Source organism: Tachypleus tridentatus, chromosome 4 (assembly GCF_004210375.1).
Source record: "Tachypleus tridentatus isolate NWPU-2018 chromosome 4, ASM421037v1, whole genome shotgun sequence".
NCBI classification, from domain to species: Eukaryota; Metazoa; Arthropoda; class Merostomata; order Xiphosura; family Limulidae; genus Tachypleus; species Tachypleus tridentatus.
This window is the reverse complement of record NC_134828.1, coordinates 85341170-85347169: the sequence shown is the minus strand read 5'-3', so window position 1 is coordinate 85347169 and position 6000 is coordinate 85341170. Positions and strand designations below refer to the sequence as shown.

The 6000-nt window shown below is 32.8% G+C and overlaps 1 non-coding gene across 1 annotated transcript; it reads right to left on the bottom strand.

The window, feature by feature from the left end:
• Positions 1-683: 683 nt before the first annotated feature.
• On the bottom strand, positions 684-756 carry TRNAR-UCG (transfer RNA arginine (anticodon UCG)). The gene has a single exon. It is a non-coding gene; the product is annotated as a tRNA-Arg (tRNA).
• Positions 757-6000: the final 5244 nt, after the last annotated feature.

The following is a 6000-nucleotide window of genomic DNA, read 5'->3' as shown; positions in this document are numbered from 1 at the left end:
TATTATAAATATAAAAGTTGATATCTTTTACAATTTATATATTCTCTTTTAGTTCTACGTAAAACGTTAATTAAAACTTTTGATGATCTCTGGATTTTTTAAGAGCCTATCGACTCTTCTGATTCATTACTCATTAAAAATAATGTTTACAGAAATGTTAGATAATTGCTGTGAAAAATATAAGGATGTTAAAATCTACGACAGCATTTGTAAGTCTAAAACTGTATTATAAAGCAATTTTATAATTTAACGAATATTCTAATATTAATTGCATGTACAAAAAAAAAACTGATAAAGCCGGAAAGGCCAAAGGTTACTTAAAATAAAATGTTCTTTTACAATTATCTGGAGAATGAAAGTCAAATTTTCTAACCCTTTTATAAAAAGATTAGTATTTTCCTGCATTAAAAAAATAACAAGACAAAATTGCCTTGTTAAAATATCCCGAAAAATTATTTGTTAACACACTCTTGGAGAGACATCTTTTACAAAGAAATTATGTTAAAGAACATAAAATATCAATAAAAAAACAATAACAGCAACAACCCAAATATTTTGTAAAACACAAATTTTTCTTATCGTAAATTATACAAATAAAACACAATGAAACAATGTACATCCATTTTGGAAAAACAAATGAATGTGGAAATGAATCGACTAACTCTTTCCACACCTGAACACATCGTCCGCGACAGGATTCGAACCTGCAATCTTCTGATCCGAAGTCAGACGCCTTATCCATTAGGCCACGCGGACATCAATTTTAGATTATTAAAAATGTGTTTTCCTCACAACTACACGTTATTAATTTGCCAATTTTTCTTTTGAAATACAAATAATTTAGAAACTAGTTATAGACTAACAATAATCACTTAAGTTAATTGCGTGTATGTTCAATATTATAAACTATGTTCGAGCTAACTATAAGTTTTACACTTCTATATTTTGTAACTAATCGTTCTCGTATTTGTCCAGAACGAATTTTGTTTACATTAGAACTTTGACGTTTCAAAATTTTATTTAAAACTATATTATTATTAGTTCAGACAAACTTGAAGGTTGCAAGGCAGTTATACAAATAATTAGCACAAAACTACTTTTAATTTAACTACGTATTTGTAATAAATAATAGTATTAGTAACAGAGTAGAATGTTTACTTCATATCTCGTAGTAACACCAATAGGCTTACTTCTTCAGTGTTATACTCATGTTTGGCGAGCTATTTTAAATTACTTGATGAAAATAATGTCAAATCCAATCCACGGGGCTACTGTCACTTGTTTTCAATTGTTCACAAATAAGGCTTATATTTTCAGCAGAAATTTCCTCGCTAATTGTATCACGATTAAAGTCCAAAAACTATTAATATATTTTCATGACTAATAAGTTTATAATAAATTATGTGTAATAGTTAATGCTAATATAGATTATTTACTAATTTGGATATTTAAATATTTATGTAGTTGATATGTTTACAGAACATAAAGATTTCTCTCCATGGCCACTACCAGTTTCCTACATATGTATACTGGTATACATGTATTTTAGTGAAAATAAATACATTTTAATGAAGTTAAATAGTAAAATAAGTAAATCATAATTAAGGACTGCGTTAAAACAGCAAATCCAAACCTCTGACTAATTATAATAATTTGTTATAGGTCAAAAAACAAGCCGAAACGTCACCCGCTGGTACAGTGGTAAGTCTATGGATTTACAATGCTAAAGTCAGGGGTTCAATTCTCCTCGGTGGACTCAGCAGACTGCCCGATGTGGCTTTGCTATAAGAAAAACACACATATACATAAGCCGAAACATAAAACAAAGTAAATAAAAAGGCTGTATCAGCTAAAAAGATCCCAGGGTACAAGCTACAATGTAGGATTATAAAATTTGCCCTAGGTTTTGGAGGTGACTATGAAAGTAGGACTCACATTGCGGTGGGGATACACCGTCTATCAATCTTAATCTTCATTCGCTAGCCTCACATAAGAAATAACGAGTTGCAATAGATATAGTATTAGAAATAGAAAATAGGAGAGCTAAATGCGGGTGTTCAAGTCCACAACGTCCCACAATTTGTATAACCCTTCACTGTCTGCAGACAGTTGTAGGAAGGTGACTGCTCGCCCAAGGAAAGAAAAATGAAATAAAAATAATAATAAATAATAAGATACTACAATTTCGGGGTAAGTGAGATGAAACTCACCTCTCGATGTTAGCATTCCAGCCCCCAATGTGGTAGGAAGGCACTAACTGACAGCACAGCAAACGAACTTTACCAGCATGAAGAGTCCTATTCAGCTATCCAAACAAACCAGTATAGCTCTCAGCCACCACCCATTCACCAGGTCTACTGTGACTATTATGCTCTAAACAAGCCTTTATATGCGGCAAGGTGTACATCTGCATAAAGTAGTGCCAAGTTGTTCAATGACCTTTTTAATTATGAATAAGTTTCATCTTACTTACCCCCAAATGGTAGTACTTTATTTCCTTATTATTAGTTTTTACTTCAATTTTCTTTACTTGGGAGAGCAGTCACCTTCCCACAACTGTCTGCATGCAGTGAAGGGTGATATAGATGTGGGACATTGTGGGCTTGAGCACCCGCACCTCGCTCTCCTAACTTCTATTTCTAATTATATATCTATTGCTACTCTTTATTTCTTATGTGAGACTAACGAATGGAGGTTAAGACTGAAAGACGGTGTATCCCCACCGCAATGTGGGTCCTAATTCCACAGTCACCTTCAAAACCTGGGGTACATTTTATAATCCCACATTGTAGCTTGTACTCTGGGATCTTTTCAGTTGATTCAGCATTTTTTATTTAATATATGTGTATATATATATATCACATACTCAAGCAGTTTGATTAAATAATATTTAATATTAACATAAAGTAACACCTGAGTAGAAAATTTATCCTTTTTGTTGCTGTTTTAACTAAAATCTGAAAAACTGAGTTAAGTTCTACATATGCCTTTGTAACAGTGCAAATAGCATGGTCCGGCATGGCCAAGCGTGTTAAGGCGTGCGACTCATAATCTGAGGGTCGCGGGTTCCCCGTCACTCCAAACATGTTCGCCCTTTCAGCCGTGGGGGCGTTATAATGTAACGTCAATCCCACTATTCGTTGGTAAAAGAGTAGCCCAAGAGTTGGCGGTGGGTGGTGATGACTAGCTGTCTTCCCTATAGTCTTACACTACTAAATTAGGGACGGCTTGCACAGATAGCCCTCGAGTAGGTTTGTGCGAAATTCACAAACAAACAAAAGCAAATAGTATATTTTGTGTTATTTCATTTTCAGAAAATATCTCAGAAATTCCTCAGTTTGATTTGATTTATATTTCGTTCAAAACTACTCAAGAGTTGTTTGTGCTAGCTGCCCCTAATTTAGTAGTAATATAATAGAGGGTTTGTTTGTATTATAAGTTAAGCAAAAAGCTACATAATGTTCCCTCTTTCACAACACAGGCTAGAGGGAGGGCAGATAGTCATCACCGCCCACTGATAACTATTGGGCCATTCTTTTACCAACCAATAGTGGGATTTACCATAACGTCCCCATGTCTGAAAGGACGAGTATTTTCAGTGATGAGAGAAAATCCTAAATTTATGCCTGAAAAAATAATATCAACTGAAAAGTGAAACTGTGACTCTTTAGAAAGCTACAATTGATTCAATACTTCAAATTAATATTTCTATTTAATGTTGCTTATTAATTATATAACAAATTATTCTTTATCCCAGTTGAATCTAATGAAAATCTCCAAATATAATGATTAATCTTTTAAGTATATAATGCTATAGGGAAATGTTTATGATCAATGTTGTTGTAATAGTTCTGTCACTAGATTCTTTTCATTGTTTTTATTCATAAAATAATGCATTGTTCAATCTATTTAATAACAATGAAAGTGACTTACTTCTTCAACCCGTAAGGTTCCGCGAGCTAGGTTCATTTGTAGGCTTAAGTCACAAATAAAATTAAACAGTCGCTTACAAACTCTAGTTTATTGAAGCAAAAATTTAACATTTACAGGACTGAACTGGCTGATTGATTCACTAGTCACCGTTTGATTGATTCGCTCGTTAACTCTGTGACTAACTGACTAACTTACTATATTTGTCATCTCCAGATCTCACAAAAATTAAAAACATTAAATTAAATCTAAGCAGTAGGAAATTTTTAGACATCGCATGTTCTAATCATGCCATACAAAATATCAATCCAGCAAACAGTACAAAATTCCAAATTAGAATATGAAAAATAGTTTACAACATGTGCCCTTGAACAATCTGAACAATAAATAAAGAAATTGTATATTAAACTTAAACTTACACAATTAATAATGATGTCACTATTTACAATTTTAAAATATATAGAAATTACAATTACTAGATCATTAACTGTGGTAAACAAACTACAGTCACAATTCTGACAAAAAAAAAACAGTCTTCACTAGCTTATTTATTATATCTAAACAGTTCATTCACCAAGTTTTTATGGTAGAGTTGCTTTCTGTTGCTTATATGTCACTGGATAAGTTATTTCCAGGTAAATGGTCGAGGAAATCCACTGGCAGCCTTATGCTTGATAATATTCTGGAAGTGGTCTTGAAAGGAACCCTAGATACTTTTCCAGGTTGGCTTTCTACTGACAAATTATTCTCTAGAGAAGTCTCAACAAACACCATGGGCGTTTCGTTAGGTTAGCTTACCACTGGCAAAATCTCATCTGTGCTAACCAGTTGGCTACTTTCTCTTACTAATATACTTCCATAAACAACGATGGTGGATGACCTTTGGCTTGGCCCACCTGTCTTTCTAAATTCTGTAAACTACATCCTTGATTTTCTTCACTGTAACATACGGTATTTTCCAACGCCACTTAACTTTGGAGTTTGTTCTTTCTTGTGGTGATGATTGTACAGCCATACCCTGTCATCATGATGAAATTCAGTCTTATCAGTATTTACACCATAGCAAACATTCAACCTATCACTAGCTGACTTAAGTCTTTCTTGAGTACAGTCATCTATGGCATCAATAGCATTATTTAGTGCATATTATTTGTAAGATTCTATTGAATAATTATCCTAAGGACATGAGTAGAGAGAGTTCTATGGCACATTTCGTTCTCTCCCAAATATAATTGATAATAGTGTGTTGCCTGATGCTGTTTGATAACTCATAAGTACCAATTGAAGATCCTGTTTTATGCCTTATGTTGTTGATTGGCATAAATGGCAATATTGTTTTAGAATATATGCTTGTATCGCTCCACCATTCCATCATAAAATGAAGAGGGCTTTTGTTCTGTTGTTTTTTTATCCACAACATTTGACACACCTATGAAGGAAAAAAAAGTTATTTAAAGTTCTTTTTAATCTAAGTAAAATTTCATAAGCACCCCATATCTTGAAATTAATTATTATTATGTATGTTTCTGGCCACGTTGTGAAATGCTTTATCATCAATATGGTGTAGTTTTTCCTAGAGTAATTCTGTAACAGAGTATCATGCACATTAGAGCAACTCTCTCAAGTGTTGCACTAACAAAATACTGTTGTATGTTCTCATATTGTTTCGTTTGTAGTTTTACAGCATACTTTACATGGTTTATAATATTTCTTTAAAGATTTTTGGCGCTCAACCCGATACAAACATTCACTTACTCTCTCCAATGTCTTCTTAAAATTTAAAATTTCCACTGTTGAAAGGTTATGTAGATGATAAAGTGACTATACTGACTGTGGAAACATCAACTGCATTCATATTTTCTGTCGACTGTTACCTTTTCATTTCTAGTATTAAAAAAATATTGTAAGCAATATAAATTCCACCATATTCAGTACATCTTTGTCTTTGGGTTGTACAAAGCGACTGTTTGCCACAATAGTGAATTAGAACTATTCTTAATCCACTAAGTAGTTGATTTCACATTTGCATGCTTTTGCCTGAGAATCTTTCATTTGAGAATTTGACCATTT